Source organism: Oncorhynchus gorbuscha, linkage group LG16 (genome assembly GCF_021184085.1).
Source record: "Oncorhynchus gorbuscha isolate QuinsamMale2020 ecotype Even-year linkage group LG16, OgorEven_v1.0, whole genome shotgun sequence".
Lineage (NCBI taxonomy): Eukaryota > Metazoa > Chordata > Actinopteri > Salmoniformes > Salmonidae > Oncorhynchus > Oncorhynchus gorbuscha.
The window spans coordinates 25,527,545-25,552,843 of record NC_060188.1 but is presented as its reverse complement, the minus strand read 5'-3'; the positions used below and the strand labels follow the sequence as shown (position 1 = coordinate 25,552,843).

Below are 25,299 nucleotides of genomic sequence, written 5' to 3'. Positions count from 1 at the left end.
CAGTAACACTCAGCTGACTGACCCTGTGCTCAGGACAGGCAGCCTCTGTCTCATCTCCTCAGCCGTCGGGACTCTGCTAGCTAACGCTGGGAGGCTGGGAGCACAGGAATGTTGCAATGGAACAGCAGTGGAATTATTTTTAGGCCCTTCATTTAGGCTCTTCATTAAAGCCCTTCACGTGTGAATGTAATGTACCGGGGCCATAAGAGGTACTCAAAGACAAGCACGTCGAGGGAGAAAGCTGATTCAAATACAAAGCTATTTAGAGCCTCAGCTATGGAACTTATATGAGGTTGTTGCACTCTAGGTGTCAGCAATAGGAGTGACTGGGATATGAACGATAATGTCATGTAGCTACAACACCACAACAGTTCCTCTCTGATGACCCAGTTCAATAGGTCAAACCAATCTCCATCAGGGGGGTGGAATAGTGGGGTGTTGACTTGCTCTGAGCGCTGGGGGGGTGGGGATTTTAACCACCCCTGTGTTGGCCTGTACCAGTAGGTGCCTGGTGAATAATGAATAAGCTGGTTGTTATCACAGATCAGACAGCAGCCAGGATGGAGAGTGACGGCTTGGGGAGGCACAGGGCATGATGGGAAGCCGCGCGGAAGCGCAGCAGGGCGAACCGCTCCGGAATGAATTAGTGCTTATCACAGCGCTGCAGTAGCTATAGGAAATGGTTTGATCACTCCCTGCGGTGGAGGTCATCTGTGGCGTGTTGCCTTGCTGTGTCATAACGTGCTAACAATTTATAACATTTCCCAACACTGATAGTATTATTTCAAGGCATAGTGTGCAACAGACTCTTAAGACTGTATAGTGCACAAGGGTGTTGTAGCTTGTCACCTTACCAGGTTGTGATGCGTTTTTCATTTCATAGCACCTTTTTGGTGAATAACGTTCACACGCCTATGAACCGCCAATGAACGTTGCGCTTGCGTTACTCGTTCAGCATTTACCCACAAAGTGTATCTCTCTGAATACAACATAGACCTGAACAGAACGGTAGCTCTGCAGTGCATGTTATGCCTATGTGGTGCTGATGTAGCGTACCATGTCGTAGGCGTTGAGGACCTTGCGGAGCAGCTCGGGGACGGGCCCTTGGGCCTCCATGGTGGGATAGGCTTGACTCAGGTCCACGGTCACCCTGAGCGCTCGCTCGCTGTTCATCAGCCACGTGGACACGGTCAGGATACACTGCTTCATGTTGGCCGCCGGCGTCAGACCACACAGCTCCTTGAACGACACCATGGCATTCTGGTAAATAAACAGAGAGGATCATGGATGACGGTTAGCATCACAGAATCTGTAAATATTGAAAGGGATTGTAAGGTAGCGGACCCAAGGTCCAATTCAAACACAGAGAGCATGCCTCGTTGATTCTATGGTGATCATGGGCCAAGTTTACCATTATTACTACATTGCCCACAGCAACTTAAAAACCAAAAATCATTGTGACCAAAATGTCCCACAAGACCGTACTCTACACATGAGATAAATGTGGTCCACCGTATCCTGATACACTCCTCAGGTCAGAGAAAACCTCAGGAGAGAAAGAACAGACCTGATTGCGTTTGTGTTCATTAGTGAACCTAGCGGTTCCCATGACATCACAGCCTGCTTGTTCAGTGGTGCAACGCGGCCCTGGAGCCTCCACCGCAGGCTGCCTGGCCTTGCTCTGCTCCCAGCCTCTCTCCTCTCACTTCCCCTGGCCTGGCCCTGGCTCTGGCCCTGCCACAACGCCTGCCTCTCTGCCTGCACCTCCAGCCCTGCGTGACTGTTCACATCACAGCCCAGCATTGTTCTCTCCAGCATGGGAATCTGAGCCCTGATTCGGGCCCACCAGGCTATTCACACAGTATATGACCATTCACTGGCCCACCCAAATAAACAGGGAAAGAAAAAAAAGAGGGATCAAAGACAGAGACCAAAATTGGAAAGAGTGAGAAGGGAAGAGAGGGATAGAGAAGGGAGAAGGGAGGGAGGGAGAAAGAGAGACAAGTGGGGAAAACCAGTCGTAAGACAAAGAGGAAAAGAGGGGGAAAAAGGGAAAGAGAATAAATGAAGGAGGGTGAGAAACAACAGACTGAGGGAGGAAGAGTGTGTGGTGATGGTATTTGGGAAGCGGTCAACAAACCAGGCAGTGTGGGAACAGGGCTGTGTCCCCTGCAGGACCTCCGGCCCAGGAGAAAGACTCTTTTCTCCCCCCGGAGGATGGCTGTGGGCCGACCTTCCTGGACATAGGCATCTGTGTGCACACACAGCCTCAACTAAAGCTATTAACACCCTTGGCTGAGGAAGCACAGCCAAGGAGAGAGGCTTTTACTGTTGAATGGGAAATGTGTATGGGTTTACTCACTGTAGTGTAGGTGTAGATGTGTGTGTGTGTGTGCACGTGCCAGTGTGTGTGTGTTTGCGGAGGAGTGTGAGTGTTTGTGCATGCGTGCGTGTGTTTCTGTGTGCCTGTGTGTGCGCATAGTGCATTCCTGTGTCTGTCTCTGTATGTTTGTGTGAGTACACGCCCCTGTGTCTGTCTCTGTATGTTTGTGTGAGTACACGCCCCTGTGTCTGTCTCTGTATGTTTGTGTGAGTACACACCCCTGTGTCTGTCTCTGTATGTTTGTGTGAGTACACGCACCTGAGTGTGTGGTTGTTGTTGCTCTATAAACTCCATACTGTATCCAGACTGCATGCAGGGCCACAGAACCAAACAGAACAGTTAGCCACTGTCTTTAATTATCCTCATCCCTTCCTCCTCCACCCTTCCAACATTACATTCCCCAAATGAGAACTGTCTTTAATTATCCTCATCCCTTCCTCCTCTACCCCTCCAACATTACATTCCCCAAATGAGAACTGTCTTTAATTATCCTCATCCCTTCCTCCTCTACCCCTCCAACATTACATTCCCCAAATGAGAACTGTCTTTAATTATCCTCATCCCTTCCTCCTCTACCCCTCCAACATTACATTCCCCAAATGAGAACAGTCTTTAATTATCCTCATCCCTTCCTCCTCTACCCCTCCAACATTACATTCCCCAAATGAGAACTGTCTTTAATTATCCTCATCCCTTCCTCCTCTACCCTCCAACATTACATTCCCCAAATGAGAACTGTCTTTAATTATCCTCATCCCTTCCTCCTCTACCCCTCCAACATTACATTCCCCAAATGAGAACTGTCTTTAATTATCCTCATCCCTTCCTCCTCTACCCCTCCAACATTACATTCCCCAAATGAGAACTGTCTTTAATTATCCTCATCCCTTCCTCCTCTACCCCTCCAACATTACATTCCCCAAATGAGAACTGTCTTTAATTATCCTCATCCCTTCCTCCTCTACCCCTCCAACATTACATTCCCCAAATGAGAACTGTCTTTAATTATCCTCATCCCTTCCTCCTCTACCCCTCCAACATTACATTCCCCAAATGAGAACTGTCTTTAATTATCCTCATCCCTTCCTCCTCTACCCCTCCAACATTACATTCCCCAAATGAGAACTGTCTTTAATTATCCTCATCCCTTCCTCCTCTACCCCTCCAACATTACATTCCCCAAATGAGAACTGTCTTTAATTATCCTCATCCCTTCCTCCTCTACCCCTCCAACATTACATTCCCCAAATGAGAACTGTCTTTAATTATCCTCATCCCTTCCTCCTCTACCCCTCTAACATTACATTCCCCAAATGAGAACTGTCTTTAATTATCCTCATCCCTTCCTCCTCTACCCCTCCAACATTACATTCCCCAAATGAGAACTGTCTTTAATTATCCTCATCCCTTCCTCCTCTACCCCTCCAACATTACATTCCCCAAATGAGAACTGTCTTTAATTATCCTCATCCCTTCCTCCTCTACACCTCCAACATTACATTCCCCAAATGAGAACTGTCTTTAATTATCCTCATCCCTTCCTCCTCTACCCCTCCAACATTACATTCCCCAAATGAGAACTGTCTTTAATTATCCTCATCCCTTCCTCCTCTACCCTCCAACATTACATTCCCCAAATGAGAACTGTCTTTAATTATCCTCATCCCTTCCTCCTCTACCCTCCAACATTACATTCCCCAAATGAGAACTGTCTTTAATTATCCTCATCCCTTCCTCCTCTACCCCTCCAACATTACATTCCCCAAATGAGAACTGTCTTTAATTATCCTCATCCCTTCCTCCTCTACCCCTCCAACATTACATTCCCCAAATGAGAACTGTCTTTAATTATCCTCATCCCTTCCTCCTCTACCCCTCTAACATTACATTCCCCAAATGAGAACTGTCTTTAATTATCCTCATCCCTTCCTCCTCTACCCCTCCAACATTTCATTCCCCAAATGAGAACAGTCTTTAATTATCCTCATCCCTTCCTCCTCTACCCCTCCAACATTACATTCCCCAAATGAGAACTGTCTTTAATTATCCTCATCCCTTCCTCCTCTACCCCTCCAAGATTACATTCCCCAAATGAGAACTGTCTTTAATTATCCTCATCCCTTCCTCTACCGCTCCAACATTACATTCCCCAAATGAGAACTGCGTGTCTGTTTTCACTGCTGTTTTTGTTCCCCTCTCGCATTCTCTCCCTTTCTTTCTCTTCCTCTCTCTCTCTCTTTCCCCCTCTCTCTCATTTCTCTCTCTAATCTCTTTCTCTCAATGTCCGGACTGCAGTTTGGAGTGAATGCAGCAGGCCCTTTACTGGAACGCATGCCGCAGGAACAGAGTGTGGGGCCGTCTGCCTGCTTGTTACAGTGTTCCAGTCAACACTCTGCAGGGAAACATACATAGGCATTTCTCTCTCTCTCTCTCTCTCTCTCTCTCTCTCTCTCTCTCTCTCTCTCTCTCTCTCTCTCTCTCTCTCTCTCTCTCTCTCTCTCTCTGTCCCTCTCTCTCTCACTCTCTCTCTCTCTCTCTCTCTCTCTACATCTCTCTCAATTCAATTCAAGGGCTTTATTGGCATGGGAAACATATGTTAACATTGCTAAAGCAAGTGAAGTAGATAATAAACAAAAGTGAAATAAACAGAAAGAGTAAACATTACACTCACAGACGTTCCAAAGAATAAAGACATTTCAAATGTCATAGTATGTCTATATACAGTGTTGTAACAATGTGCAAATAGTTAAGTTAATGTACGAAAGGGAATATAAATGAGCATAAATACGGGTTGTATACGGGTTGTATTTACAAAGGTGTTTGTTCTTCACTGGTTGCCCTTTTCTTGTGGCAACAGGTCACAAATCTTGCTACTGTGATGGCACACTGTGGTATTTCACTGAGTAGATATGGGAGTTTATCAAAATTGGGTTTGTCTTCAAATTATTTGTGGATCTGTGTAATCTGAGGTAAATACGTGCCTCTAATATGGTCATACATTGGGCAGGAGGTTAGGAAGTGCAGCTCAGTTTCTCACTCATTTTGTGGGCAGTGTGCATATAGCCTGTCTTCTGTTGAGAGCCATGTCTGCCGACGGCCTTTCTCAATAGCAAGGCTATTCTCACTGAGTCTGTACATAGTCAAAGCTTTCCTTACGTTTGGGTCAGTCACAGTGGTCAGGTATTCTGCCGCTGTGTACTCTCTGTTTATTGCCAAAGAAGCATTCCAGTTTGCTCAGTTTTTTTTGTTAATTCTTTCCAATGTGTCAGCTTGCTTAGGGGAATTTTCTCCAGATTCATCTCCCAGTAGGTGATGGCTTCGTTATGGAAGGTTTGGGAATCACTTCCTTTTAGGTGGTTGTAGAATTTAACGTCTCTTTTCTGGATTTTGATCATTAGCGGATATCGGCCTAATTCTGCTCTGCGTGCATTATTTGGTGTTTTACATTGCACATGGAGGATATTTTTTCAGAATTCTGCATGCAGTCTCAATTTGGTGTTTGTCCCATTTATCTCTCTCTCTGTCTCAAACACACACACACACACACACGCACGCACACACACACACACACACACACACACACACACACACACACACACACACACACACACACACACACACACACACACACACACACACACACACACACACACACACACACACACACACACACACACACACACACACACACACACACACACACACACACACACACACACACACACACACACACAGTGTATGCGCATACACACACACAAAGGAAAGGGAGAGTTAAATCCTAAAGAACCTGAATGGATTTCCTGCCACTCCTACAGAGCCTGTAACTGCCAGTCTCCTCTCCCACTCTCCTCCTCTCCAATCCCCTGTGAGAGGAACACACTTGACTCTGCTATTGTTTAGGGTAGATCACCTGGAAAAGTAGTTCTTTGAGATGATCCATCACTCTCTGTCAGAGGTCACTGAAGTGTGATAATGCATTTCTTAATACCATTCCATGCGTATTACGGGGTGTGATTGTAGGCCAAAAAATAACAAATAGTGGCATTTAAAAGATGTTCTTATCCAGAGTGACTTACAGCTGGCCAGAGTGACTTGTGTGTGTTTACGTGTATGGCCAACATTTTAATTAAAAGACTGCACTATACTCCCGAGTTGCGCAGCGGTCCCAGGCTGTGTCACAACCCGGCTGTGACCAGGAGTCCCATCGTGCGGCGCACATTTGGCTCTGCGTCGTCTGGGTTTGGGGACGGTTTGGCCAGGGGGGCTTTGGGGAACCCGTTGGGGAGTTGCAGCGATGAGACAAGATCGCAATTGAATATCACGTAATTGGAGTATACAGTATAAATCTACATGTATGCATTTACGCATGAATGAGTGTGCTATTGTGGTGCTATTTTGGTGCTGTGACAGTGTGTGCTGAGGTTTCTCTCATTACCATGCACCCTCAACACAGGCCTTCTCGAAGAAGACTTGAAGTTTACTTTAAGTCTCCCTTCTTTACTCTGTCCAGTGTGTCTCAGGGGAGAGGAGGCTCTTTAATGGAGACCAGACTACACTGTGTGACGCTTTCAGCTGCCAGCTCTATGTCTCCCAGAGATGAACATACTTTGGTGCAAAAAGTGCAAATCAATCCCAGAACAACAGCAAAGGACATTGTGAAGATGCTGGAAGAAACAGGTACAAAAGTATCTGCGTATATCCACAGTAAAACGAGTCCTATATTGACATGACCTGAAAGGCCACTCAGTAAGGAAGAAGCCACTGCTCCAAAACCGCCATAAAAAAGCCAGACTACGGTTTGCAACTGCACATGGGACAAAGATCATACTTTTTGGAGAAATGTCCTCTTGTCTGATGAATCAAAAATAGAACTGTTGGCCATAATAACCATCGTCATGTTTGGAGGAAAAAGGGGGAGGCATGCAAGCCAAAGAACACCATCCCAACCGTGAAGCATGGGGGTGGCAGCATCATGTTATGGGGGTGCTTTGCTGCAGGAGGGACTGGTACACTTCACAAAATAGATGGCATCACGAGAAAGGAAAAGTATGTGGATATATTGAAGCAACATCTCACGACATCAGTCAGGATGTTAAAGCTTGGTGGCAAATGTGTCTTCCAAATTGACAATGACCCCAAGTATACTTCTAAAGTTGTGGCAAAATGGCTTTTAAGGACAGCAAAGTCAATGTATTGGAGTGGCCATCACAAAGCCCTGACCTTAATCCTACAGAAAAGTTGTGGGCAGAACTGAAAAATCCTGTGCGAGCAAGGAGGCATAGAAACCTGACTCAGCTACACCAGCTCTGTCAGGAGGAATGGGCCAAAATTCACCCAACTTATTGTGGGAAGCTTGTGGAAGGCTACCCGTAACGTTTGACCCAAGTTAAACAATTTAAAGGCAATGCTACCAAATACTAATTGAGTGTATGTAAACTTCTGACGCACTGGGAATGTGATGAAAGAAAGAAATAATTCTCTCTACTATTATTCTGAATTTTCACATTCTTAAAATGAAGTGGTGATCCTAACTGACCTAAGACAGGGATTTTTTACTAGGATTAAATGTCAGGAATTGTGAATAACTGAGTTTAAATGTAGTTGGCTAAGGTGTATGTAAACTTCCGACTTCAATTGTATACTACAGGTACAGGCAGGGTCCATCTGGGAGACCATCTACAAGAAAGCATTGATGCCAACCACAGTGCGTTATTGACGCCATCCATCTCAACATCAGGCCTGAGGCCTCTCTTTTCAGTCTATTGAAAAGGCTGTTTGCCCATTTCTATCGCTGTTCCTCTGAGGAGATGGACATTTGACATCTCCCTTTCAGGAAGCAGGGCAGCTGCTGTGCATGCTGGCAAAAACACCATCACACACACACAGATCTGGTCACCTGCTGTACCAGTTGCCTAATCGTAATTGGCTTCTAAAACCTTGTATTATGATAGAAAAATTAATAGCTCCTGCATGCACACAAGAACGTCACAACTAACATATCTGGCTTGTGTATCATTTCCATGCTTAGTATAGACCCCCCGATTTAATGTGGGGGTGTTAGCATAGACTGAGTCATTGTCACTGGCCTATTTTGAACATTGTGTAATCACAACTTCTGACTCACACACAAGCACAGATTTGAAATAAAAATGACTGGTGACACTTTATTTGGGTAGTCTGTAGAGCATCTAGAGATGGACTATCAGTAACATTTCAACTATATACTAACCCTAACCCTAGCCCTAACCCTTACCTTAACCCTTACCCTAATCCTTTTTCTAAACCTCAACCTAACCGCAACCTCAACAAGCAGTTAGTATGCCCATCTGTAGAGCATCTAGAGATGGAAAATCTGGACTATCCAAATAAAGTGTGATAAAATGATTAGTTGGCAGTATCTGTGTCAGGAATCTTGCTTCCATCTACATTTAACAACTGCATGAGGTTTGTATCGAGTCCCCAAATATGTCCAGCTGCTTTTCACAAGAATTTCTCTAAACATACTATTTACTGGTATAGATTGTATCCGGTCATTTGCCTGAAAATTACCCTCCACTTATCACATCCGTACCGACACTATAAGGAAAACTATTCCCCAAAATTACAGTATTAATTTTCAGTCTGGAACACAACAACATCTCCCTTTTTTGTAACAGTGCCTGGGTAAACGAGATACCCTTTTTGGAAAATAGAGTCAAGATCATCTGCATCAATTTCCACAAATGAAAAATGTATGACAGCATACCACATGATCTCTAATCACATCCCCTGCTTAGTTATTGTGGTTCTTGGCTCTTGTTTGCCATGTCCTTAGGCCTAGATTGAGGTTGGCTGGCAGGAGAACAGACCTATCACAGCTCTCCAGCAATGTTGGGGTTTAGGCTGAGAGAACAACAACAGGTCTGGAGACAGTCCTAAAGGCTCTGAGAGGATTACCAAGTATAGTACCTGAGATCAGGAGTCAATCGTGCAAATATCTGGGATAGTGATTTGAAAACAGAGCATCTGGGAGCTGAGAAAGTAGGTAGCTCTACGTACCTGGGTTCATACCGATCACAGACTGAAGATACATAGTGACCTAGTTTCCTTCTTTCGCTAACAAACACAACATCTAATAATCATACATTTGTTATTTACTGGTACTACAATAGCTTTTTCAGCGCTTGGAGAGACCGTGTAAAAATTGCTGCCAATCATCATAATAAGTACTGTTCTGAATTCCGCTGAGCTATTGAGAGAGCTATTGTCGAGTTGATGCAACTACAGTGCTAAGCGATAGACGGAAATGGACTATGCAGCCTAAACTACTGTCAGTTTGAAATGATTTGAAATAGGCCTAAATCCTTCACATGAAACAATAAGTGCTCATGAGCTACTGTTGTAGTGAAGGAAATCCAATTAAGAAAGATAGTAGAAATGGAGCTCAGAAAGAATAGAGGGAAGACACAAATAGAGAAATGTATAATGAGTTTTATGATGCTCCGTGTTTCCACATTTTTAGATTCAGCTTTTATTTTCCAAGAGCTGTGGCAGTTGGTTTATTAAGGAACCAGGTCCATTCCATTCCTCGGGCAAAACAAGTGTTGTTGATGGGGTTAAAAAGCCCATAACCTACCTGGGATATAAAGAAATGTCAACTAGAGGTCGACCGATTAAACGGAATGGCTGATTAATTAAGGCCGATTTCAAGTTTTTATAATAATCGGAAATCGGTATTTTTGGGTGCCGATTTGCCGATTTTTAAAATGTTATACCTTTATTTAACTAGGCAACTAAGAACATATTCTTATTTTCAATGACAGCCTAGGAACGGGGGGTTAACTGCCTCGTTCAGGGTCAGAACGACAGATTTTTCTCCTTGTCAGCTCGGGGGATTCAATCTTGCAACCTTACAGTTAACTAGTCCAACGCAATAACGACCTGCCTCTCTCTCGTTGCACTCCACAAGGAGACTGCCTGTTACGCGAATGTAGTAAGCCAAGGTAAGTTGCTAGCTAGCATTAAACTTATCTTATAAAAAACAATCAATCATAATCACTAGTTAACTACACATGGTTGATGATATTACTAGATATTATCTAGCGTGTCCTGCGTTGCATATAATCTGACTGAGCATACAAGCATACAAGTATCTGACTGAGCGGTGGTAGGCAGAAGCAGGTGCGTAAACATTCATTCAAACAACACTTTCGTGCGTTTTGCCAGCAGCTCTTCGTTGTGCGTCAAACATTGCGCTGTTTATGACTTCAAGCCTATCAACTCCCGAGATGAGGTTGGTGTAACCGAAGTGAAATGGGACAGAAGCTATACTGTTTCACTGGCAATACTTGTCATGCAGGTGATAGAGGACCCAAAAGCGACTTAACAGAAACAGAGTTTATTCAAGTCCAAACAGGGAATAACAGAAATCCTCTAGTCTGTAGAGGGGAATAACAAGAGAAGCGGCCACAGACTGCAGGTCGCTTCGGGTAGGCGCAGGCCGTAGTAGACAGAGACACCTGCTCACACGCAGCATCTGATGAAGGCAAAAAACACGACAGGACAGGGCGAAACACAATCACAGCATGGTGAATACTAAACAAGGAACCGACGGGACAGGAACGGAACACAAAGGAATAAATAGGGACTCCAATCAGGGGAAAGGATCGGGAACAGGTGTGGGAAGACTAAATGATGATTAGGGGAATAGGAACAGCTGGGAGCAGGAGCGGAACGATAGAGAGAAGAGAGCGAGAGAGTGAGAGGGGGAGGGGGAGAGAGAGGGATAGAAAGAGGGAAAGAACCCAATAAGACCAGCAGAGGGAAACGAACAGAATGGGGAGCACAGGGACAAGACATGATAATAAATGACAAACATGACAGTACCCCCCCACTCACCGAGCGCATCCTGGCGCACTCGAGGAGGAATCCTGGCGGCAACGGAGGAAATCATCGATGAGTGAACGGTCCAGCACGTCCCGAGACGGAACCCAACTCCTCTCCTCAGGACCGTAACCCTCCCAATCCACTAAGTATTGGGGACCCCGTCCCCGAGAACGCATGTCCATGATCTTATGTACCTTGTAAATAGGTGCGCTCTCGACAAGGACGGGAGGGGAGGGAAGACGAACGGGGTGCGAAGAAAGGGCTTAACACAGGAGACATGGAAGACAGGATGGACGCGACGAAGATGTCGCGGAAGAAGCAGTCGCACAGCGTGCAGGATTGACGACCTGGGAGACACGGAACGGACCAATGAACCGCGGAGTCAACTTACGAGAAGCTGTCGTAAGAGGAAGGTTGCGAGTGGAAAGCCACACTCTCTGGCCGCAACAATACCTTGGACTCTTAATCCTGCGTTTATTGGCGGCTCTCACAGTCTTCCCCGCAGACAAAGGCAGACCGGTAATGAAGTCTAAGGCGATGTGAGACCATGGTCGAGAAGGAATGGGAGCGGTCTGAGACGACCGGCAGGAGGAGAGTTACCCGACTTAGTCTGCGCGCAGTCCGAACAAGCAGCCACGAAACGGCGCGTGTCACGCTCCTGAGTCGGCCACCAAAAGCGCTGGCGAATAGACGCAAGAGTGCCTCGAACACCGGGATGACCAGCTAACTTGGCAGAGTGAGCCCACTGAAGAACAGCCAGACGAGTGGAAACAGGAACGAAAGGAGGTTACTAGGACAAGCGCGCGGCGACGCAGTGTGCGTGAGTGCTTGCTTAACCTGTCTTTCAATTCCCCAGACTGTTAACCCGACAACACGCCCATAAGGAAGAATCCCCTCGGGATCAGTAGAAGCCACAGAAGAACTAAACAGACGGGATAAGGCATCAGGCTTGGTGTTCTTGCTACCCGGACGGTAAGAAATCACAAACTCGAAACGAGCGAAAAACAACGCCCAACGAGCTTGACGGGCATTAAGTCGTTTGGCAGAACGGATGTACTCAAGGTTCTTATGGTCTGTCCAAACGACAAAAGGAACGTCGCCCCCTCCAACCACTGTCGCCATTCGCCTAGGGCTAAGCGGATGGCGAGCAGTTCACGATTACCCACATCATAGTTGCGCTCAGATGGCGACAGGCGATGAGAAAAATAAGCGCAAGGATGAACCTTATCGTCAGACTGGAAGCGCTGGGATAGAATGGCTCCCACGCCTACCTCTGAAGCGTCAACCTCGACAATGAATTGTCTAGTGACGTCAGGAGTAACGAGGATAGGAGCGGACGTAAAACGTTCTTTTAGAAGATCAAAAGCTCCTGGGCGGAACCGGACCACTTAAAACACGTCTTGACAGAAGTAAGAGCTGTGAGAGGGGCAGCAACTTGACCGAAATTACGAATGAAACGCCGATAGAAATTAGCGAAACCTAAAAGCGCTGCAACTCGACACGTGACCTTGGAACGGGCCAATCACTGACAGCTTGGACCTTAGCGGAATCCATCTGAATGCCTTCAGCGGAAATAACGGAACCGAGAAAAGTAACGGAGGAGACATGAAAAGAGCACTTCTCAGCCTTTACGTAGAGACAATTCTCTAAAAGGCGCTGTAGAACACGTCGAACGTGCTGAACATGAATCTCGAGTGACGGAGAAAAAATCAGGATATCGTCAAGATAGACAAAAACAAAGATGTTCAGCATGTCTCTCAGAACATCATTAACTAATGCCTGAAAAACAGCTGGCGCATTGGCGAGACCGAACGGCAGAACCCGGTACTCAAAATGCCCTAACGGAGTGTTAAACGCCGTTTTCCACTCGTCCCCCTCTCTGATGCGCACGAGATGGTAAGCGTTACGAAGGTCCAACTTAGTAAAGCACCTGGCTCCCTGCAGAATCTCGAAGGCTGATGACATAAGGGGAAGCGGATAACGATTCTTAACCGTTATGTCATTCAGCCCTCGATAATCACGCAGGGCGCAGAGTACCGTCCTTCTTCTTAACAAAAAAGAACCCCGCCCCGGCCGGAGAGGAAGAAGGCACTATGGTACCGGCGTCAAGAGACACAGACAAATAATCCTCGAGAGCCTTACGTTCGGGAGCCGACAGAGAGTATAGTCTACCTCGAGGAGGAGTGGTCCCCGGAAGGAGATCAATACTACAATCATACGACCGGTGAGGAGGAAGGGAGTTGGCTCGGGACCGACTGAAGACCGTGCGCAGATCATGATATTCCTCCGGCACTCCTGTCAAATCGCCAGGTTCCTCCTGAGAAGTAGGGACAGAAGAAACGGGAGGGATGGCAGACATTAAACACTTCACATGACAAGAAACGTTCCAGGATAGGATAGAATTACTAGACCAATTAATAGAAGGATTATGACATACTAGCCAGGGATGACCCAAAACAACAGGTGTAAACGGTGAACGGAAAATCAAAAAAGAAATAGTCTCACTGTGGTTACCAGATACTGTGAGAGTTAAAGGTAGTGTCTCAAATTTGATACTGGGAAGATGACTACCATCTAAGGCAAACATGGGCGTAGGCTTGTCTAACGGTCTGAAAGGAATGTTATGTTTCCGAACCCATGCTTCGTCCATGAAACAACCCTCAGCCCCAGAGTCAATCAAGGCACTGCATGTAGCACCCGAACCGGTCCAGCGTAGATGGACCGACATAGTAGTACAAGATCTAGATGAAGAGACCTGAGTAGTAGCGCTCACCAGTAGCCCTCCGCTTACTGATGGGCTCTGGCCTCTTACTGGACATGAATTAACAAAATGTCCAGCAACTCCGCAATAGAGGCACAGGCGGTTGGTGATCCTCCGTTCCCTCTCCTTAGTCGAGATGCGAATCCCTCCCAGCTGCATGGGCTCAGTCTCAAAGCCAGAGGAGGGAGATGGTTGCGATGCGGAGCAGGGAAACACCGTTGATGCGAGCTCTCTTCCACGAGCCCGGTGACGAAGATCTACCCGTCGTTCTATGCGGATGGCGAGAGCAATCAAAGAGTCCACATCTGAAGGAACCTCCCGGGAGAGAATCTCATCCTTAACCACTGCGTGGAGTCCCTCCAGAAAACGAGCGAGCAGCGCCGGCTCGTTCCACTCACTAGAGGCAGCAAGAGTGCGAAACTCAATAGAATAATCCGTTATGGACCGTTCACCTTGGCATAAGGAAGCCAGGGCCCTAGAAGCCTCCTACCAAAAACTGAACGGTCAAAAACCCGAATCATCTCCTCTTTAAAGTTCTGGAACTTGTTAGAGCAATCAGCCCTTGCCTCCCAGATAGCTGTGCCCCATTCTCGAGCCCGGCCAGTAAGGAGTGAAATGACGTAAGCAACCCGAGCTCTCTCTCTAGAGTATGTGTTGGGTTGGAGAGAGAACACAATCTCACACTGCGTGAGAAAGGAGCGGCACTCAGTGGGCTGCCCGGAGTAGCAAGGTGGGTTATTAACCCTAGGTTCTGGAGGCTCGGCAGGCCAGGAAGTAACAGGTGGCACGAGACGTAGACTCTGGAACTGTCCAGAGAGGTCGGAAACCTGAGCGGCCAGGTTCTCCACGGCATGGCGAGCAGCAGACAATTCCTGCTCGTGTCTGCCGAGCATGGCTCCTTGGATCTTGACGGCAGTGTAACGAGCGTCTGAAGTCGCTGGGTCCATTCCTTGGTCGGTTCCTTCTGTCATGCAGGTGATAGAGGACCCAAAAGCGACTTAACAGAAACAGAGTTTATTCAAGTCCAAACAGGGAATAACAGAAATCCTCTAGTCTGTGAGGGAATAACAAGAGAAGCGGCCACAGACTGCAGGTCGCCGGGTGGCGCAGGCCGTAGTAGACAGAGACACCTGCTCACACGCAGCATCTGATGAAGGCAAAAAACACGACAGGACAGGGCGAAACACAATCACAGCATGGTGAATACTAAACAAGGAACCGACGGGACAGGAACGGAACACAAAGGAATAAATAGGGACTCCAATCAGGGAAAGGATCGGGAACAGGTGTGGGAAGACTAAATGATGATTAGGGGAATAGGAACAGCTGGGAGCAGGAACGGAACGATAGAGAGAAGAGAGAGCGAGAGAGTGAGAGGGGAGGGGGAGAGAGAGGGATAGAAAGAGGAAAGAACCCAATAAGACCAGCAGAGGGAAACGAACAGAATGGGGAGCACAGGGACAAGACATGATAATAAATGACAAACATGACAGTACCCCCCACTCACCGAGCGCATCCTGGCGCACTCGAGGAGGAATCCTGGCGGCAACGGAGGAAATCATCGATGAGTGAACGGTCCAGCACGTCCCGAGACGGAACCCAACTCCTCTCCTCAGGACCGTAACCCTCCCAATCCACTAAGTATTGGGGACCCCGTCCCCGAGAACGCATGTCCATGATCTTATGTACCTTGTAAATAGGTGCGCTCTCGACAAGGACGGGAGGGGGAGGGAAGACGAACGGGGTGCGAAGAAAGGGCTTAACACAGGAGACATGGAAGACAGGATGGACGCGACGAAGATGTCGCGGAAGAAGCAATCGCACAGCGACAGGATTGACGACCTGGGAGACACGGAACGGACCAATGAACCGCGGAGTCAACTTACGAGAAGCTGTCGTAAGAGGAAGGTTGCGAGTGGAAAGCCACACTCTCTGGCCGCAACAATACCTTGGACTCTTAATCCTGCGTTTATTGGCGGCTCTCACAGTCTTCCCCGCAGACAAAGGCAGACCGGTAATGAAGTCTAAGGCGATGTGAGACCATGGTCGAGAAGGAATGGGGAGCGGTCTGAGACGACCGGCAGGAGGAGAGTTACCCGACTTAGTCTGCGCGCAGTCCGAACAAGCAGCCACGAAGCGGCGCGTGTCACGCTCCTGAGTCGGCCACCAAAAGCGCTGGCGAATAGACGCAAGAGTGCCTCGAACACCGGGATGACCAGCTAACTTGGCAGAGTGAGCCCACTGAAGAACAGCCAGACGAGTGGAAACAGGAACGAAAAGGAGGTTACTAGGACAAGCGCGCGGCGACGCAGTGTGCGTGAGTGCTTGCTTAACCTGTCTTTCAATTCCCCAGACTGTTAACCCGACAACACGCCCATAAGGAAGAATCCCCTCGGGATCAGTAGAAGCCACAGAAGAACTAAACAGACGGGATAAGGCATCAGGCTTGGTGTTCTTGCTACCCGGACGGTAAGAAATCACAAACTCGAAACGAGCGAAAAACAACGCCCAACGAGCTTGACGGGCATTAAGTCGTTTGGCAGAACGGATGTACTCAAGGTTCTTATGGTCTGTCCAAACGACAAAGGAACAGTCGCCCCCTCCAACCACTGTCGCCATTCGCCTAGGGCTAAGCGGATGGCGAGCAGTTCACGGTTACCCACATCATAGTTGCGCTCAGATGGCGACAGGCGATGAGAAAAATAAGCGCAAGGATGAACCTTATCGTCAGACTGGAAGCGCTGGGATAGAATGGCTCCCACGCCTACCTCTGAAGCGTCAACCTCGACAATGAATTGTCTAGTGACGTCAGGAGTACGAGGATAGGAGCGGACGTAAAACGTTCTTTTAGAAGATCAAAAGCTCCCTGGGCGGAACCGGACCACTTAAAACACGTCTTGACAGAAGTAAGAGCTGTGAGAGGGCAGCAACTTGACCGAAATTACGAATGAAACGCCGATAGAAATTAGCGAAACCTAAAAAGCGCTGCAACTCGACACGTGACCTTGGAACGGGCCAATCACTGACAGCTTGGACCTTAGCGGAATCCATCTGAATGCCTTCAGCGGAAATAACGGAACCGAGAAAAGTAACGGAGGAGACATGAAAAGAGCACTTCTCAGCCTTTACGTAGAGACAATTCTCTAAAAGGCGCTGTAGAACACGTCGAACGTGCTGAACATGAATCTCGAGTGACGGAGAAAAAATCAGGATATCGTCAAGATAGACAAAAACAAAGATGTTCAGCATGTCTCTCAGAACATCATTAACTAATGCCTGAAAAACAGCTGGCGCATTGGCGAGACCGAACGGCAGAACCCGGTACTCAAAATGCCCTAACGGAGTGTTAAACGCCGTTTTCCACTCGTCCCCCTCTCTGATGCGCACGAGATGGTAAGCGTTACGAAGGTCCAACTTAGTAAAGCACCTGGCTCCCTGCAGAATCTCGAAGGCTGATGACATAAGGGGAAGCGGATAACGATTCTTAACCGTTATGTCATTCAGCCCTCGATAATCCACGCAGGGGCGCAGAGTACCGTCCTTCTTCTTAACAAAAAGAACCCCGCCCCGGCCGGAGAGGAAGAAGGCACTATGGTACCGGCGTCAAGAGACACAGACAAATAATCCTCGAGAGCCTTACGTTCGGGGAGCCGACAGAGAGTATAGTCTACCTCGAGGAGGAGTGGTCCCCGGAAGGAGATCAATACTACAATCATACGACCGGTGAGGAGGAAGGGAGTTGGCTCGGGACCGACTGAAGACCGTGCGCAGATCATGATATTCCTCCGGCACTCCTGTCAAATCGCCAGGTTCCTCCTGAGAAGTAGGGACAGAAGAAACGGGAGGGATGGCAGACATTAAACACTTCACATGACAAGAAACGTTCCAGGATAGGATAGAATTACTAGACCAATTAATAGAAGGATTATGACATACTAGCCAGGGATGACCCAAAACAACAGGTGTAAACGGTGAACGGAAAATCAAAAAAGAAATAGTCTCACTGTGGTTACCAGATACTGTGAGAGTTAAAGGTAGTGTCTCAAATTTGATACTGGGAAGATGACTACCATCTAAGGCAAACATGGGCGTAGGCTTGTCTAACGGTCTGAAAGGAATGTTATGTTTCCGAACCCATGCTTCGTCCATGAAACAACCCTCAGCCCCAGAGTCAATCAAGGCACTGCATGTAGCACCCCGAACCGGTCCAGCGTAGATGGACCGACATAGTAGTACAAGATCTAGATGAAGAGACCTGAGTAGTAGCGCTCACCAGTAGCCCTCCGCTTACTGATGGGCTCTGGCCTCTTACTGGACATGAATTAACAAAATGTCCAGCAACTCCATAATAGAGGCACAGGCGGTTGGTGATCCTCCGTTCCCTCTCCTTAGTCGAGATGCGAATCCCTCCCAGCTGCATGGGCTCAGTCTCAAAGCCAGAGGAGGGAGATGGTTGCGATGCGGAGCAGGGAAACACCGTTGATGCGAGCTCTCTTCCACGAGCCCGGTGACGAAGATCTACCCGTCGTTCTATGCGGATGGCGAGAGCAATCAAAGAGTCCACATCTGAAGGAACCTCCCGGGAGAGAATCTCATCCTTAACCACTGCGTGGAGTCCCTCCAGAAAACGAGCGAGCAGCGCCGGCTCGTTCCACTCACTAGAGGCAGCAAGAGTGCGAAACTCAATAGAATAATCCGTTATGGACCGTTCACCTTGGCATAAGGAAGCCAGGGCCCTAGAAGCCTCCCTACCAAAAACTGAACGGTCAAAAACCCGAATCATCTCCTCTTTAAAGTTCTGGAACTTGTTAGAGCAATCAGCCCTTGCCTCCCAGATAGCTGTGCCCCATTCTCGAGCCCGGCCAGTAAGGAGTGAAATGACGTAAGCAACCCGAGCTCTCTCTCTAGAGTATGTGTTGGGTTGGAGAGAGAACACAATCTCACACTGCGTGAGAAGGAGCGGCACTCAGTGGGCTGCCCGGAGTAGCAAGGTGGGTTATTAACCCTAGGTTCTGGAGGCTCGGCAGGCCAGGAAGTAACAGGTGGCACGAGACGTAGACTCTGGAACTGTCCAGAGAGGTCGGAAACCTGAGCGGCCAGGTTCTCCACGGCATGGCGAGCAGCAGACAATTCCTGCTCGTGTCTGCCGAGCATGGCTCCTTGGATCTTGACGGCAGTGTAACGGCGTCTGAAGTCGCTGGGTCCATTCCTTGGTCGGTTCCTTCTGTCATGCAGGTGATAGAGGACCCAAAAGCGACTTAACAGAAACAGAGTTTATTCAAGTCCAAACAGGGAATAACAGAAATCCTCTAGTCTGTAGGGGAATAACAAGAGAAGCGGCCACAGACTGCAGGTCGCTTCGGGTAGGCGCAGGCCGTAGTAGACAGAGACACCTGCTCACACGCAGCATCTGATGAAGGCAAAAAACACGACAGGACAGGGCGAAACACAATCACAGCATGGTGAATACTAAACAAGGAACCGACGGGACAGGAACGGAACACAAAGGAATAAATAGGGACTCCAATCAGGGGAAAGGATCGGGAACAGGTGTGGGAAGACTAAATGATGATTAGGGGAATAGGAACAGCTGGGAGCAGGAACGGAACGATAGAGAGAAGAGAGAGCGAGAGAGTGAGAGGGGGAGGGGGAGAGAGAGGGATAGAAAGAGGGAAAGAACCCAATAAGACCAGCAGAGGGAAACGAACAGAATGGGGAGCACAGGGACAAGACATGATAATAAATGACAAACATGGCAATACTAAAGTGCCTATAAGAACATCCAATAGTCAAAGGTTAATGAAATACAAATGGTATAGAGGGAAATAGTCCTATAATTCCTATAATAACTACAACCTAAAACTTATCACCTGGGAATATTGAAGACTCATGTTAAAAGGAACCACCAGCTTTCATATGTTCTCATGTTCTGAGCAAGGAACTGAAACGTTAGCTTTCTTACATAGCACATATTTCACTTTTACTTTCTTCTCCAACACTTAGTTTTTGCATTATTTAAACCAAATTGAACATGTTTCATTATTTACTTGAGGCTAAATTGAATTTATTGATGTATTATATTAAGTTAAAATAAGTGTTCATTCAGTATTGTTGTAATTGTCATTATTACAAATACATTGTAAAAATCGGCCGATTAATTGGTATCGGCTTTTTGGTCCTCAATAATCAGTACCGGCGTTGAAAAAAATCATAATCGGTCGACCTCTAATGTCAACAAACTATGAGTCGTCGTCTGACCCCGATGAAGTTCAAAGTATCCAGAGAAATAGTCTATTCTCAAATCTGTCAGGCAGGACAAGAGGCCTGCCAGTCTAAACCAGACAGCTGATGTACAAAGTATACAGGGCGTGTAAAGCCTCCTCACTTCCCATCGCTATCATCACACAGACAGACAGTAGACCAGACAAGACAGAGAAAAGCTTCATTTTATGTCCTTCAATCATGACAACAACAATTTACAAGCTGTACTCAAACTGCCATCCAATCCTGACAAACATCTAAATATAAACTATTGCAAAACATAAATTGATGGCTACTTATAATCTCAGGGGTGATGTTAGTGGGAGAAGGGGGGGTTCATAAACTATTATGAAACATGACTGGTTTGCCATTTATCATTTCTGTGGGGGGTTCATAAGGGTGCTCACAGAGCCTAACACAGACCATCATCCACTTAATGATGACACTTTATACAAACCTTTTAATTGTCCAGCTTTACTGACATTCTCATTTATGGCTCCTGCCTTTTACATCACGTAAATACAACACAATTAGCAACGTTTCTCTATCCATCAGAGCGACAAACAGAGAACGAGCTGAGAGTCACCTCAACAACGTTTGGTTCCTATTCAATGAGGTGCTAAGGGGTCACCTGTCTAGCTACTAATTGTGCTATACTATTTCTTCCCAGGCTCCCTCACTCCTAATTGGTGTCTCCTTCTATCTCTCGTGGAATGATTGAACAGTTTTATCGTATTCCATTATGGAAATGCAGCCTGAGAGGCAATCACGACTGCTTAATATCTCCACATCACCCAACTTGGTGTCATTTCCAGATGTAATGTATGCAAGGGAAAGTGCCTGCCTTTAATGCTCCTTCAAAGAATTTATAAAAGTTTGTACATGTAATGAATGTTAAGTACTTACCTGGACGTTCTCCCGGAGGTCTGTGGCTTCCCTCAGAGGCTGGGTGGATGCTCTGAAGAGCTCGTCTACCACCTTGATACCGGTGGTCTTGCTGGAGGTGTACTCACGAGCCTTCTTGCCCTTCCTCACCGACAGGCCTCTCTTGTGGGCCTTGCCCCCTCCCCTTCTGTTGGTGATGGCCACATGTACGAACAGGGTGCAATTGGGTAGGAACTCCCCCGTCAGTGACTGCAAGGGGATGTGCCTGTAGCCCGGCTGCAGACATTCAAAGGGGATTGTGTACTGGCCGATGAACTCGTCTCCGATGTAGTCGTCGTCCAGCACTACGAAGCGTAGTGCCGCCAGCTCCGGCAGGTTGATCTGGAACTCAAAGCTCTCATCGAAGACGGGGTTGTCTCCGTTTTGAGAGACCGTCTTGGTCCTCTGCTCGGCACAGTCGGCCGGGATGCCGTGGATCTCTGCATAGATGTAGGGTTCCACCACGTCTCCCTTGCAGCAGAGCCCCTGGGCTTGGGAAGATTCTGCCCGCTGATCACCTTGATGTGGAGAAGCTGGGCGGACACCCTGGCAGGGATTCCCTGGCGTTGGCGCTGAAGTATGACACCTCCTCCCTCATGATGGCCGGCCGCAACACGTAGCCACAGTTCCCGTTCTGCCTGAACCATCCCAGGTTGAGGTCCATCATCAGGCCCGGGGTCTGGTAGTTCATGGCTACAATTTGGCAACCACACTTCCAGAAGTCCTGGGGATTCATGTTACTGGCGTCGATCCGCATCGGAGTGGGGTACACCCTGGAGAGAAAGCGTTTGTTGTAGCACACAAAGTCCTCGGGAACTCATTGGCGAACCTGTTGGCGTCGACCTCATTGAAAGAGCACATCTCCCAGTATTTCTGATCCCTCTTGGAGATGTCAAAGTCCCTGAACTGCACTGACTTACAGAGGGAGACCAGGTCCGACAGTTCCTTACACAGCCTCAGCCGTTTGCAGCCAAGGCCATTGAGATGGTCTTTATCATCTGCCCCCACCCTCCTGGACATCTCCAGACCCTCCTCCTCATCAGTCACCTCCCCTCTGACTCGGGGTAGTTTGGGGGCAGCCGCTTGCCCTTCAGCAGGATCTTACCCTTGAGTTCCTCTGGGGAGGGTAGGTAGTGGTCCTCTGAGCTGGGGGCATCCAAGTACAGCTTGTCTCCAAGGATCTTCTTCATGTGCTGGGCCATGACCCTCTGCTGGGGGATACAGCAGTGTGTCACCAGGCAGAGGATGAGGGGTACTCAGAGCTCTCAAATGCATACTGGTTTATAATATCCAAGACCTTGCAGAGGGCTAGCTGAGATGCCACCGAGTTCCCTACGTACACCACAGGTTCGTTGTCGGGGCCGTCCCACACAATGACCTCCAGGCTGCGGCAGCCCATCTTCAGGGCCCGGATGTAGCTGCTGATGTCGGAGGAGCCCCAGAAGTGGTCCTCTAGGAGGGAGGCATTGTGCGAAGAGTTGATGTAGTAGTGGGAGAGCGGCTGGCTCATGTCCTGGCACACCCTCTTGTGCTGGGGGTCAAAAATGTGACACTCCGAGGAGAGGAGGTAGTGCGTGAAGCCATCAATGGAGAGGCTGGCCTTCTCCCGGCCCTCGGCGGATGGCTCGTATTTCTGGACGATGCCCCGGCACATGTCCTCCGTCACGCCCTCCATGCCCTGCTCCACCTCCACAAACAGCATCAGGTCCTTGCTGTCCAGGTACTCCTTGTTGCTGGAGAACTGCACCAGCAGGAAGAAGATCTCTGGCCTTGTGCACAGCTCGCAGTAGGCCTCCACAAAGGTTTCCATGTCAATGTCCTCCCCATACTGGTCTTTGGCCTTCTGGAGCTCCTTGAACTTCAGCTCTATCCGGGACTCCTTCATGCCCGGGTTGAGTCCCTTGATGATCTGGGTGGCCCTGAACAGGTCGATGTGGCCATTCCTCTCCATGTCAGCCAGCTCAAACACTGATCCGATCCAGGAGGTCCTCAGGCTGGGCTGGCTAGGCTCAACCACATCTACCATGTGCCTCCCGTAGGAGACCAAGTAGCGGAGGCCCATAACCCAGGTGCTGACCACATCAGCCGTGCTGGCCACCAGGTCCAGAGACTCATAGTTGTCCCCATAGATGATGGAGAAGGCACACTCATCTGGGAACTGGTCGGACAGGCCATTGCTGCGCAGCACAGGGGTCTTCTTCCCCAGACGGACCTCCTTGATGCTCTTGATCTCCAACTTGGCTTTCTCTGAGTCCTTCTTGGAGGGCTCCCAGCGGAGCCAGTGCATGTCCGGGTCCAGTAGGAAGTAGCGGTTGTACATGCGCGAGTTGGAGCGCACCTTCTTCATCTCGCAGCCCTCCATCATGAAGGCCATGCAGGCGGCTGTGCTGTTGATCTTACGGTCGTTGGGCATGGAGCTGAAGGAGACAGTCTTCTTCTGCCTCACCTGCCTCTGCTTGGAGCCATCCTGGAGTGAACGAGAGAGAGAGAGATGGAGAGAGAGCGTTAGCAACACATTGACTTTTTTCTTTCCAAACACATCCACATTAAACAGATTGATGAGACTGATATATAACTTTGATTACATAAGCCAGGAGAGTCAAAAACTAGCAGACAGAGCAGAGGCGTCCTTTCATCGCAAGGAGAGTTTACACCTATGTGGATGGATGTGTACACTGTGGACACAAAATCTCAACACAGACTGTCCCTGTGCAGCTGGCAGGTAAAGATGAATCTGATTTACCTCCCTCTGAGTTCTGCTAAACCAGGCATTAATAACCTGTCATCAGAAGACCAGTTATGGAGGACGTGGTGGGCATTTGTGTTTTCACGCAGCCATCCCCTTCCTTCCCCTGCTCACCCCTCACCAAGCCAAGCCCCCGGAGGCTTGGTCATTAGTGCCAGCCCAGTGCCATGGACGCCCCATGCCCTGCCTGCTCTGACACCTGACTGCCGGAAGAAATAACTAAATCAATGCTATTTTTAACAGATTCCTAACATTGTGCAATGTGCAACACAAAGACATTGGCCTTTGGGATGATAATCAGATGCATGTTCAAAATGTATATTTTCCTTGTCTGATTATTCAGCTCCCAGTTTACATTGTGTAACTGCGTGGTGAAGGCTCCCACGGTCTCTCCTCAAGACAAATGGTAATATAATGCAGGCCGTCCGAGGACTGTTTCCGTTTAGAAGTGCAGCACTCAGTTTAATGATAGGGCTATAAGACAACGGATACCATTTTGTTTTGGCTAACGTTTCAATAGTTTAATTCCTCAAACACTCCTAAGGAACTTCAAAGTACATTTTCAAACTACAATACTACAAATGAGATTTTGTTATTGTTCTTTTTGCACACTCACAGGACACATTCACTCACACACACACTCACATTGACACTCCAACACGCACGCACACACGCACGCACACACGCACACACACACACACACACACACACACACACACACACACACACACACACACACACACACACACACACACACACACACACACGAACACACACACACACACACACACACACACACACACACACACACACACACACACACACACACACACATCATATTGGAATTGAATTACTTACTTACTTTCTCGTGTTCTTCTTATTCTTATTTTTACTTCTCGTGTGTTTCTGTTCTACTTTACTTTATTTTATAGTACTACAGATATTGATTACTGCATTGTTACAATAAGAGCTTGCAAGAAAGGCATTTCACTGTACTTGTGCACGTGACATTAAAACTTATCAAGAGGGGAATGAATTAACTTTGTATATTCATTTATTTTTTAGAGGCAGACAACAGGCACTAGCAGAGCCTGTCTGCAATATTTGCAGAGCCAAGTGCACTTCTAATTAGACTTATCTCCCTCAGTAACTCCTGGGCAGCTCTGGATCCTTACAGATTATAAGACTGGGGGAGACAGAGATAATGAGAGAGAGATAAACAGAGAGAAATAGAAAGACAGAGACAGACAAAGATGTTCCATACCTCCTGCCAAGAAATGGGGAATTGTAACTGGCATTCAGACCTACCACTGTACAATATAGTAGGTATTGCCAAAAATCCCTATTGGACCTGTGTAC

At 47.9% G+C, this 25,299-nt stretch overlaps 1 pseudogene; it reads right to left on the bottom strand.

Moving 5' to 3' along the window:
* LOC124000006 overlaps positions 1 to 23,661 on the bottom strand; it is a 63,452-nt pseudogene extending 39,791 nt beyond the window's left edge.
* Positions 23,662 to 25,299: the final 1,638 nt, after the last annotated feature.